The sequence below is a fragment of the Bubalus bubalis genome, chromosome 3 (assembly GCF_019923935.1).
Source record: "Bubalus bubalis isolate 160015118507 breed Murrah chromosome 3, NDDB_SH_1, whole genome shotgun sequence".
Classification (NCBI taxonomy): Eukaryota; Metazoa; Chordata; class Mammalia; order Artiodactyla; family Bovidae; genus Bubalus; species Bubalus bubalis.
In genome coordinates, this window is record NC_059159.1 from 23,816,291 (window position 1) to 23,829,780 (window position 13,490).

Here is a 13,490-nt window from a genome sequence, read left to right on the forward strand (position 1 = left end):
TGCCTGAGCTGTTGACTCAAAAAGAGCAGATGCTCATTCGCAATGCAATTTACATATCATTTGCATGTTGCTTTGAATATAATTTGCATGCTGCTCCTTTAAAGTCAAAAGGCACAGATTTGGCCTGGGCTTGCCTTTTCCACCTCTGTCCCTCCACTCTTTTTTGCTCACTCTCTGGGGAAACGTTCACCTGTTGGGCCCATATTTACTTAGATTCCCCAGGGCCTGGCACAAAAATCTTAGGAAATCCATTCATGGTGAGATGCAAAAAAAAAAAAAAAAAAGAAGAAGAAGAAAACCAGCAGACCCCTTGCATTTTGCCCATTTCTTGTGGTCCAGATTCTGGCCTTTGGTGTCCCACATGTTTGAATTTCAACTCAGCCTCTGCTGCTCCACAAACTGCATGATTTTGAGCAAATTATTTAATCTCAGCCCCTCAATTCCCTCATCTGTGCAATGGGAATAATGATGGAGTTAATGGGATGATTCAATGAGAGAATCTATTAAAGTGCCAAGCATCTGGTAGGCATGCAAGAAATTGTGACTGTTGTATTTACTATTAAACCTGGGTTCTTTGAAGCAGCTGTCGCCAGGAGAAGTTGCTTTTCTGAACTTCTTGCTCTGCTGCTGGTCCCTTAGCTGATCTCTTTTTCCTTTTTGAAACTCCCTGCTCTTGGCTTTGTATTCTGGATTTCCTCCCATCTTGCTGGCACTCTTTCTTATTCTGAGTCCTTCCCTGTCTACCTCTAAGGTTTGGAGGGTCCTAGGGCCCCTCACCTTTTCTCCCTGAGTGTCCCTGGCTTCAACCACTGGCCCCATGGCAGGAACTCTCAATTATTTTTCCAGCCTGGAGACTTATAATCCTCACCTACATGGCATCTCCACTTGATGTCTGAAAGGCATCTTAAAATCAACACTGTGATTTCTAACCCTTTTCCTTTCTCAGGCATCCCTACTTAGGAAAATGATACTGTCATCTCCCCAGTTGCTCAAGCCCAGAAGCCCAGAAAAAGTCTTTGATTCCTTTCTCCCTCATCCCCTGTTTTAGTTATCTCTTGCTATGGAGCACATTATTCCCAAATTTAGTGGCTTAAAGTAATAAGCATTGACTATCTCAAATAATACATGCTTCTGTGAGTCAGGAATCCAGAAATAACTTAACTGGGTTCAGGGTCTCTCATGAGGTTGCATTCAAGGTGTTAGTGAAGGGGACTTCTCTGGTGGTCCAGTGGTTGAGAGTCTGCCTGCCAATGCAAGGGACATGGATTTAGCTCAGCTGGTAAAGAATCCGCCTGCAATACAGGAGACCCCAGTTTGATTCCTGGATTGGGAAGATCTGCTGGAGAAGGGATAGGCTACCCACTTCAGTATTCTTGGGCTTCCCTTGTGACTCAGCTAGTAAAGAATCCGCCTGCAATTCAGAAGACCTGGGCTCGATCCCTGGGTTGGGAAGATCCCCTGGAGAAGGGAGTGGCTACCCACTACAGTATTCTGGCCTGGAGAATTCCATGGACTGTACAGTCTATGGGGTCGCAAAAAGTTAGACACAGCTGAGTGACTTTCACTTCACTTCACTTGGAGAAGATTTCACATGCCAGGGAGCAACTAAGCCTGTGCAGCACAACTTCTGGAGCCCGTGCTCTGCAATAAGAGAAGCCACCACAGTGAGAAACTGGCACGCAGCAACTAGAGAAAGCCCTCACACGGCAACAAAGACCCAAAGAAAAGCAAATAAATAATAAATAAAATTTTAAAAAGATGTCGTTGAAGATGCAGGCATTAAAAGGCTTGCCTGGGCTGGAGGATCTGCTTCCAAGGGGACTCCCTCACATGCCTGTTAAGTTGATGCTGATGGTTGGCAGGAAGCCTACATTCCTTGCCATGCGGACATCACAGAGCTGCTTGAGTGTCCTCATCCCATGGTGGCTGACTTTCTCAGAACGAGTGATCTAAGAGGGAGCAGAGAGCAAGACGCAGTCCCTTCTCTGATCTTGTCTTGAAAGTCTCACATTTACTTCTGTCATGTTCTATTCATTAGATATGAGTCACTAAGTCCAGCTCGCATTCAAGTGGAGGAGAATTAAGTTCTGTTTCTTGAAGGGAGGCATGTCAAAGAATTCATGGGCATATTTTAAAACTCTACCTGAGTATATCCTGAATTATCTACTCTGCTGCCACCATTCTAGTCTTAATCACCCTCATCACTCACCTCTGCTATGGCAGTGGCCTCCAGACTGACATTTTTGGAAAAATATTTTTAAACTTTTTATTTTATATTAGAGTACAGTTGATGAACAATGTCGTGATGGTTTCACCTGCATAGCAGAGCGACTCAGCCACACATACACACGTATCCATTCTCCCCCAAACTCCCCTCTCACTCAGGCTGCCACATAACATTGAGCAGAGTTCCTAGCGATAGACAGCAAGTCCTTGTTGGCTATCCATTTTAAATACAGCAGTGTGGATATGCTGATTGAATTTCTTGCTACTACTCATGCCCCTGTACAATCCATGCTCCTCAAAGCAGCAGGTTGACTGTGCGACCATGGCACTCCCATGTGGGGGTTCTAGTTAATGATGATGAACTGCATCTCCTTTCCCTTGTAAGATCCCACGAAGATGGCAGTAAAGAAAGAAGGAAGGTTTAAATCCATAAGGACAGAGTAAACGATATCTCAGCAGATAAAGGATTTTAGCAAGGTTTTGTAAGATTAGAAGTGGATTGAGGAATAGTCATAAATTTAGCCATGAGGACAGAGGAAGACAGATGATAATAAGGGGTAAAGGGATTCAGAAGTATCAGTGTAGGCAGAGGTGCAGGGGTGAGTCATGGGGTGGACGAACAGTTGACCTTCTGCACAACTGCTCTGCACAGAAAGGCAGAAGATTAGAATTTTCTCACCTGGAGATACTAAAAGGCTCTGAAGAAAAATTCCATAGAGGAATATTTGGAGGGTTTCCAGCAAATCAGCTGGCTGTTTGCCCAATCACTAAAAAGCAAAATCCACCAGTAAAAAAACCCTTACCCCTGCCTGTGGAACTTCCAGTCTGCTTTTTAAAGCTTTTCATTAAATAGAAATGGTTGAGCAAAGATCACCTGATGAAGTAAGAAAACTCTTGTGTCCTAGGAAAGACATCAAGTGCAGTTAGAAGTGCACGAAATTTATTGTGGGTAATGCTGATGGAAAATCTTCAGACTGTGATGTAGGACTGACCTGTGAGAAAAAGTGAGGACTGGGGAGGATGCATTTCAGTCTGTGGTGGGACGCAGAGTCTCAGCCAGAGCTTCAGAGTGACAATTGCCCACTAGGGGAGACCCTGCTGGGCTGAAATGTCCCGGTGGTAAAACCCCCCACTGTGCTGGGTAATTGGCTGGAGTTGCCTGAGGAGAGTGTCCTCAGTTCAAACACTGCAGTTGCTTCAGAAATCATGGAAGCTGTCGTTTGTCAGCTGACAGCCCTCGTCAAGGATGGCTTTCTTGGAGTGAGATCTGAGTGGTGCATTTCCATGGCTGCTACAATCCCAGCATGAAAGAGAAAGACAAAACAGGAAAGACTGAGGAAATAGGGAAAAAAACCCAAGCCAACTTAAACACACCCCTCCCAATAATTAGTATCCTCTAATAATTATTTTAAAAAGAATAGAATGCAGTGAAAAAGAGCTATAAAGAACAAGAGAGAGAGTTCTTTAATAAATAGACAACAGAATGGTTGGAGAAGTAAAACAAACAAAAATCACTTGGAGAGTAGCAGAACAAAAAGACAAAGAGATGAAATTCATTGAGCGCCACGACATTCTAGTCTCTGATGAGAAGCAGCAGACAGAATCCAAAGTGCTTGCACTTGAGAGACTCCCAAGAAGAGAAACAGGTGGGGAAGAAGGTAGAAAATACTTGGGTGGACCAGTCCAGTAGGTTCAATGTTCGACTGATAGGGGTTTCAGAAAAAGAAGGCAGAAATGAAGAGGGAAGGAAATAGACAAAAGGTTAACAAGAAAATTTCACAGACTCGAGGGACGTGAATGTCTGAAATAAATGATCTGAACTTCTGCATTGGCCCAAGATGGAGTGACAGGGAATAGGTTTACTCTCCCATCTGTAACACCTGAAAAGCCAGACAAAACATATGAAACAATAAAGTTCAGATGTTAGAAATCAGGCAGCACAGGACAGTGATCCCTGCGAGAAGAGAAAGCTATAAGCTCTACAGTTGTCCCCGCCTACTGCCTGGAGTGAGTTTCCAGGCCACAGGACAGGGAAGGGTAACTCAAGTAGAGCCTGGTGGTCTACTTGAGTTTTAGCAAATTTATACAGTTGTGTACCTGGGAAGGTAGGTTTAAACTCAACCATTTCAGTAATTGCAATCAACATACATGGTCTAGGGCTTCCCTGGTGGCTCAGTGGTAAAGAATCTGCCTGCCAATACAGGAGACTTGGGTTCTATCCCTGGGTTGGAAAGATCCCCTGGAGAAGGAAATGGCAACCCATGACAGTATTCTTGCCTGGGAGATCCCATGGACAGAGGAGCCTGAGTGGTTAAGGCCCATGGAGCTGCAAAAGAGTAGGACACAACTTAGTGACTAAACAATAGCAACAATGCATTGTCTAGATAACCTAATTAAAAGGCAGATAAAAGGAAAGACTCAACTACATGCTGTCTATAGGAAGCTCACTTAAAGACACAAGTAGATAAAAAGTAAGAAGATATACCATGCTAACACTAATCAAAAGAATGCTGAAATGGCTATATTAATATAGGATATGTCATGCTAATACTAATCAAAAGGGCTATATTAACATCTGATAAAATAAATTTCAGAACAAAGATCATCACAAAGGATTAAGAGGGCCATTTCATAATGATAATAGGGTCATTTCAATGAGAGGACATGCGTTAGTTGCTTAGTTGTGTCCGACTCTGTGTGACCCCATGGACTGTAGCCCACCAGGCTCCTCTCTCCATGAGATTCTCTAGGCGAGAATACTGGAGTAGGTCGCCATTCTCTTCTCCAGCGGATCCTCCAGACCCAAGAATCAAAGCCAAGTTTCCTGCATGGTAAGCAGATAATTTTTTAATTTAACTATAGTTGATTTACAATATTATGTTAGTTTCAGATGTTCAGCTTCAGGTTCTTTTTCATTATAGGTTTTTACAAGATATTAAATATTGTTTCATGTGCTATACAGTAAATCCTTGCTGCTTATTTTATATATAGTGGTGTGTACCTATGAGCCTGGTAGGCTGCCGTCCATGGGGTCGCTAAGAGTCGGACACGACTGAGTGACTTCACTTTCACTTTTCACTTTCATGCACTGGAGAAGGAAATGGCAGCCCACTCCAGTGTTCTTGCCTGGAGAATCCCGGGGATGGGGGAGCCTGGTGGGCTGCCGTCTATGGGGTCGCACAGAGTCGGACACGACTGAAGTGACTTAGCAGTAGCAGTGTATCTATTAATCCCATATCCCTCATTTCTCTCTCTGCCTCCTCTTTCCCCTTGGTAACCATAAGTTTGTTTTCTATATTTGTGAGTTTGTTTCTGTTTTGTAATTAAGTTGATTTGTATTATTTTTTCAGATTCTACATATCAGCGATATCACACAATACCTGTCTTTCTCTGTTTGACCTGTTTTACTTAGTATGATCATCTCAAGGTCTGTTCAGTTGCTACAAATGGCAATGTTTCATCCTCTTTCATGGCTGGGCAATATTCCATCGTGTATGAATTCACTCCATCTTCTTTATCAGTTCACCTGTTGATGGACATTTAGATTGCTTCCGTGTCTTGGCTGTTGTAAGCAGTGCTGCTATGAACACTGGGGTATATGTATCTTTTTTAAAAATATTCACTTATTTTTGACTGTGCTGGGTCTTAGTTGCAGTACACGGTATCTTCACTGAGGCGTGTGGATTTCTGTCCAGTTGTGGCGCCCAGGCTCCAGAGCGCGTGGCCGCTGTGGTTGGCGGCAGGCAGGCTTCGTTGTCCCACGGCATGTGGGATCTTAGTTCCCCAACCAGGGACGGGACCTGAGTCTCTTGCATTGGGAGGTGGATTCTGAACCATGGAACCACGGGGGATATCCCTGAGGTATATGTAGCTTTATAAATTAGAGTTTTCATCATTTCTGGATATATGCCCAGGACTGGGATTGCTGGATCATATGGTAACTCTATTTTTAGTTTTATAAGGAACCTCCATACTGCTTTCCATGGTGGCTACACCAATTTACATTCCCACAAGTAGTTTAGGAGGGTTCCCTTTTCTTCACACTCTCTCCAGAATTTATTATTTGTAGGCTTTTTGATGATGATTCTGACTGGTGTGAGGTGATACCTCATTGTAGTTATGATCTGCATTTCTCTAATAATTAGTGATGTGGAGCATATTTACATGTGCCTGTTAGCCATCTGTATGCCTTCTTTGGAGAAATGTCCATTTAGGTCTTCCAAAGAGGACATAATTCTAAAGGTTTATTTGCAAAGCTTCAAAATACATAAAACAAATACTGGTAGAAATAGACATTTATAAGTACAGTCAGAGATTTAAACACTCCTCTCTCAACAAGTGATGAAATGAGACAAAATCAGTAAGAATATAGAAGGTTTGACCAGCACTATTAACTAATTTGACATATATACATAATACATATTTGTATTATGCTTGGACTTCCTTGGTGGCTCTGTCGGTAAAGAATTTTTCTGCAATGCAGGAGACCTGGGTTCAGTCCTTAAATTGGGAAGATGCCCTGAAGAAGGAAATGACAACCCACTCCAGTATTCTTGCCTAGAGAACTCCATGGACAGAGGAGCCTGGCTGGCTATAGAACATGTGGTCACAAAGAGTTGGACACGACTAAGTGACTACCACTTTCTTCATATTTATATTATATAGTTTTCTATGTGTGTATTAAAAGACTCTTGCTGCTTGGGAGAAAAGCTATGACAAACTAGACAGGACATTAAAAAGCAGAGACATTACTTTGCCAACAAAGGTTCATATAGTCAAAGCTATGGTTTTTCCAGTAGTCATGTATGGATGTGAGAGTTGGACCATAAAGAAAGCTGAGCACCGAAGAATTGATGCTTTTGAACTGTGGTGTTGGAGAAGACTCTTGAGAGTCCTTTAGACTGCAAGGATATCAAACCAATCAATCCCAAAGGAAATCAATCCTGAATATTCACTGGAAGGACTGATGCTGAAGCTGAAGCTCCAATACTTTGGCCACCTGACGTGAAGAGCCAACTCATTAGAAAAGACCCTGATGCTGGGAAAGATTGAAGGCAGGAGGGGAAAGGGATGACAGAGGACAAGATGGTTGGATGGCATCAGTGACTCAGTGGACATGAATTTGAGCAAACTCCAGGAGATGGTGAAGGACAGGGAGACATGGTGTTTTGCAGTCCATGGGGTCGCAAAGAGCTGGACATGACTGAGCCACTGAAAAGCAACAGCATGTGCACTGTTATCTGTGAAAATGATTATTTCTTCCTTTTTAACCCTTATACCTGTTATATAATTTCTTGTTTATTGCATTGACTAGAATTTCCAGTACAATATTAAGTAGTGGTGATAGAGACATCCTTCTCTTGTTTCCTATCTCAGAAGTAGGCTTTTGATAGTTTTGCACTTATCAGATTAAGGAAATTTTCTTCTCTTCCTACTTGCTAAGAGTTTTTTTTTTTAAAGATCATGAATCGGTGTAGAATTTTTTCAAGTTCTTCTGCATCGACTGAGATAATCAGATGCGTTTTGTACTTTATTCTGATGAAGAGATAAGTAACTATTTGATTTTTCTAATGTTAAATAAGTCTTGTACTCCTGGAATAAACCCAATTTGGTAGGTATGTACTATTCTTTTATATATTATTATATTGGCTATGCTAATATTTGGTTTAAATTTTTTTTCCATTTCTGTTCAACAGAGAGACTGACTTGTATTTTTCTTTTCTTTGTAATATCTCTATCATGTTTCAATATCAAGGTTATAATAGCCTCATATAATGGATTGGGAACTGCTTCTTTTCTTTCTCATTTTGGAAGAGTTTCTTGAATAAGGTTTATATCTCTTCTTTAAATATTTGGAAGAATTTACTAGTGAAGCCATCTGGGCCTGGGGTTTTCTTTGTGACTAGGCTTTCAATTACTGATTCAATTTCCTTCATGGATATGGAACTAGGCAGATTTTTAAATTTAGGTAAGTTGTGCTTTTTAAAGAATTTTCTCAATTTTTCCAAATTTACAAATTTAGTCATATAGTAATTAATAACATCCTCATTATCTTTTTAAAACTTTTTAGTGGAGGCACAACATGCAAAGTGCACACATCTTACAGCTTGATGAATTTTTTTTTTCCAAATCTATATATTTTATTATATAGTTACACCCAATTGTGTTTTTGGTATATACTTTTGACTTGAGGACATCTGTAAAACCAGTACATTAGATAAATCCTGAAATTCCACTAGCTCTAAGCTATTTAAATATTGCTTATACAAAGTATTTGGGGTGGGGGGGAGGTGGACAAAGGCTTATTTACAAAATGGAAGTCAGATGCAGCAAACTTATGATTACCAGGGGATACAGGGGAGTAGGATACCTTGGGAGATTGACACTGGCATGTACACACTACTATACATAAAACAGATAAGAGTAGGAAATGGCAACCCACTCCAGTATTCTTGCCTGGAGAATCCCATGGACAGAGGAGACTGGCGGGCTACAGTCCATGGGTTTGCAGATAGTTGGACACAACTGAAGCAACTTAGCATATAACTAAAAAACTGTATAGCACAGGGAACTCTACTCAATACTCTGTAATGGTCTATATGACAAAAGAACGAGTGGATATCTATGTATAACTCATTCACTTTGCTATATACCTGAAACTAACACAACATTGTAAATCAACTACACTCCAATAAAAATATAAAAAAGTATTAAAGGAAAGCCAGCACTATATAAACAGCATACACTTAAATAAAGATGAATGTTTAACATACAGAGTAATGTTTTTTATTCACTGATAAGCTAAAGGTCCATTTCAAGATGTTTCTTTCTTTTGTATGCGTTATTAGTTTTATTAGCAAGCAAAGCCCTGTGAAGGATGGCATCATCTAGTCCTCAGACTCAGATTCATCTTCATCTTGACTAATCTGGAAGTAACGAAGCTCATAAGTCTCCTTGTCAGATGCAACCACACGAAGCCAATCACGAAGATTGTTCTTTTTAAGGTATTTCTTGGTAAGGTACTTCAAATACCTTTTAGAGTACTGTTTCTCAGAAACGACTATGATTTTATTCTTGAAGCGTTCAATGTGAATGACATTCCCAAAATTTCCAGTTTTTCCATTCTCCATTTAACCTTCTCCCACAGAAACTGTTCAAAATTTCCCGAATCAAAAATTCCATCTTCTACTGGATGAGTAAGATCCAAATTAAACTTCCAGGTTGACTTCTTAGGCTTCTTGTCTTTCTTCGGCTCCATCTTGAAGGCTTGCCGCGCGATGCGAGAGGAGCTTGATGAATTTTTCCCTTGGCATATGGTGTAACCACTCCCAGATAAAGATGTAGAACTTTTAAATTTATTTATTTTTTGGTCACACGGTGCACAGTGTGTGAGATTTTAGTTCCCTGACCAGGGATTGAACCTGGGCCCTCTGCAGTGAGAGCATGATGTCCTAATCTTTACTGGATAACCTGGGAATTCCCTTCTTTTTTGTTATATCCACTATTTCATTTTATTATTTCAGTTCAGTTCAGTTGCTCAGTCGTGATTAACTCTTTGTGATCCCATGGAGTGCAGCACACCAGGCTTCCCTGTCCATCACCAACTCCTGGAGCCTACTCAAACTCATGTCCATCATGTCGGTGATGCCGTCCAACCATCTCATCCTCTGTTGTCCCTTTCTCCTCCCGCCTTCAATCTTTCCCAGCATTAGGGTCTTTTCCAATGAGTCAGTCCTTCAGATCAGGTGGCCAAAGTATTGGAGTTTCAGCTTTAGCATCAGTCCTTCCAACGAATATTCAGGACTGATTTTCTTTAGGATGGACTAGTTGGATCTCCTTACAGTCCAAGGGACTCTCAAGAGTCTTCTCCAACACCAGAGTTCAAAAGCATCAGTTATTCTGTGCTCAGCTTTCTTTATAGTCCAACTCTCACATCCATATATGACCACTGGAAAAACCATAGCTTTGACCATATGGACCTTTGTTAGTAAAGTAATATCTCTGGTTTTTACTATGCTGTCTAGGTTGGTCATAGCTTTTCTTTCAAGGAGCAAGAGTCTTTTAATTTCATGGCTGCAGTCACCATCTGCAGTGATTTTGGAGCCCTGCAAAATAAAGCCTCTCACAGTTTCCATTGTTTCCCCATATTTGCCATGAAGTGATGGGCCTGGATGCCATGATCCTAGTTTTCTGAATGTTGAGTTTTAAACCAACTTTTTCACTCCCCTCTTTCAGTTTCATCAAGAGGCTCTTTAGTTCTTCTTAACTTTCTGCCATAAGGGTGGTGTCATCTGCATATCTGAGATTATTGATATTTCTCCTGGCAATCTTGATTCCAGCTTGTGCTTCATCCAGCCCAGCATTTCTCATGATGTACTCTGCATATAAGTTAAAAAATCAGGCTGACAATATACAGCCTTGACATACTCCTTTCCTGATTTGGAACTAGTCTGTTGTTCCATGTCTAGTTCTAATTGTTGCTTCTTGACTTGCATACAAATTTCTCAGGAGGCAGGTCAGGTGGTTTGGTGTTCCCATTTCTTGAAGAATTTTCCACAGTTTGTTGTGATCCACACAGTCAAAGGCTTTGGTGTAGTCAATAAAGCAAAAGTAGATGTTTTTCTGGAACTCTCTTGCATTTTCAATGATCCAGCGGATGTTGTCAATTTGATCTCTGGTTCTTCTGCCTTTTCTAAATCTAGCTTAAACATCTGGAAGTTCACGGTTCATATACTGTTGAAGCCTGGCTTGGAGAATTTTGAGCATTACTTTACTAGCGTGTGAGATGAGTGCAATTGTGCAGTAGTCTGAGCATTCTTTGGCATTGCCTTTCTTTGGGATTGGAATGAAAACCGACCTTTACCAATCCTGTGGCCACTGCTGAGTTTTCCAGATTTGCTGGCATATTGAGAGCAGCATTTTCACAGCAGCAGCTTTTAGGATTTGAAATAGCTCAGGTGGAATTCCATCACCTCCATGAGCTTTGTTTGTAGTGATGCTTCCTAAGGCCCACTTGACTTTGCATTCCAGGATGTCTGTCTCTAGGTGAGTGATCAAACCATCATGGTTATCTGGGTCATGAAGATCTTTTTTGTATAATTCTTCTGTGTATTCTTGCTACCTCTTCTTAATATCTTCTGTTTCTGTTAGGTCCATACCATTTCTGTCCTTTATTGTGCTCATCTTTGGATGAAATGTTCCCTTGGTATCTCTCATTTTCTTGAAGAGATCTCTAGTCTTTCCCATCTTATTGTTTTCCTCTATTTCTTTGCATTGATCACTGAGGAAGGCTTTCTTATCTCTCCTTGCTATTCTTTGGAACTCTACATTCAAATGGGTATCTTTCCTTTTCTCCTTTGCCTTTAGCGTCTCTTCTTTTCTCAGCTATTTGTAAGGCCTTGTCAGACAACCATTTTGCCTTTTTGCATTTCTTTTTCTTGGGAATGGTCTTGATCACTGCCTCCTGTACAGCATCACGAACCTTCGTCCTTAGTTCTTCAGGCACTCTATCAGATCTAATCCCTTGAATCTTTTTGTCACTTCCACTGTATAATTGTAAGGGATTTGACTGAGGTCATACCTGAATGGTCTACTGGTTTTCCCTACTTTCTCCAATTTAAGTCTGAATTTGGCAATAAGGGGTTCATGATCTGAGCCACAGTCAGCTCCCAGTCTTGTTTTTGCTGACTGTATAGAGCTTCTCCATCTTCGGCTGCAAAGAATATAATCAGTCTGATTTTGGTGTTGACCATCTGGTGATGTCCGTGTGTAGAGTCTTCTCTTGTGTTGTTGGAAGAGGGTGTTTGCTCTGACCAGTGCATTTATTATTTAGACTCCACGTATCAGTGATACCATACAGTATTTGTCTTTCTTTGTCTGACATTTCATTTAACATAATACCCTCCAAGTCCATCCATCTTGCTGCAAATGGAAAAATTTCATTCTTTTTTTTTTTAATGGCTGAGTAGTAATCCATTGTATATATATTCCACAGCTTTTTTATTTATTCATCTGTTGATGGACACTTACATAGCTTCCTTATCTTGACAGTTGTAAATAATGGTGTTATGAACACTGAAGTGTGTGTATCTTTTCAAATTAGTGTTTTTGTATTTTCTGGAAATATGCCCAGGAGTGAAATTGCTGAGTCATATATTAGTTCTATTTTTAGTTTTTTTGAGAAACCTCCATTTTGTTTTCCACAGTGGTTGCACCAATCTACATTCTCACCAATAATATATGAGGGTTGGTCCATATTCTTTTGAATCTGGTTTCTTTCACTTAACATTATGTTTGTGAGATTCACCCATTTTATTATATGCTGCAAAATTTCATTCATTTTCATTGTTGTATAACATTTCATTGCATGAGTGTTATACAATTTATCCATTCTACTATTGATGGACACTTACCTTTTTTTCCCCAGTTTTTGGCTCTACATTTTTTTTTACTAGAAATATACTTCATATTTCTCATGTATCTAGGAGTGGAGTTGCTATATCATAGAGTAAGCTATGTTTATCTTTCATGAAAGTTGTCAAGTAGATTTCCAGAGTGATTATGTCAATTCACACTCCCATCATAAATTCTGGGTTTTAAAAATTTTAGCCATACTTGCATTGGTATTTCACTGTGGTTGTAATTTGCATTTTCCTGATGCCTAGTGATATGAGCACTTTTTCATATGTATCTGTTGATATTTGAATATTCTCTTTTTAAAGTGTATTCAGGTGTTTGGTTTTTTTTTATTGGCTTGCTTGATTTTTAAAAGTAATTAGTAAGAATTGTTCATGTGTTCTGTGGTTTGCGTTTTCAGCTTTCTTTATGGGGTCTTTTTTATTTTTCAAATTTCTTTATTTATGACTACATTGGGTCTTCATTGCTGCTTGAGGGCTTTCTCTAATCTCAGTGAGTGGGGGCTACTCTCTAGTTGAGGTGTACAGGCTTCTCTTTACGATGACTTCTTTCGTTGTGGAGCACGGGCTCTAGGCACACAGGCTTCAGTTGTTGTGGGTAGTGGGCTCCAGAGTGCTGGCTCAGTAGTTGTAGTTCATGGATTTAGTTGCTCTGCGGCATGTGGGATCTTCCTGGACCAGGGATCGAACCCATGTCTTCTACATTAGCAGGCAGATTCTTAACCACTGGACCACCAGGGAAATCCTATGGTATCTTTTGATGCACAGAGTTTTTACATTTTTTTTATTAACTTTTTTTTGGCTGCACCATGCAGCATGTAGGATCCTAAGGTCCTTGACTAAGGATTG

At 40.5% G+C, this 13,490-nt stretch overlaps 1 pseudogene; it reads right to left on the minus strand.

Annotated features, from left to right (window-relative positions):
* Positions 1 to 8,352: 8,352 nt before the first annotated feature.
* On the minus strand, positions 8,353 to 9,499 carry LOC112583528 (annotated as a pseudogene).
* Between the last annotated feature and the right edge of the window lie 3,991 nt (positions 9,500 to 13,490).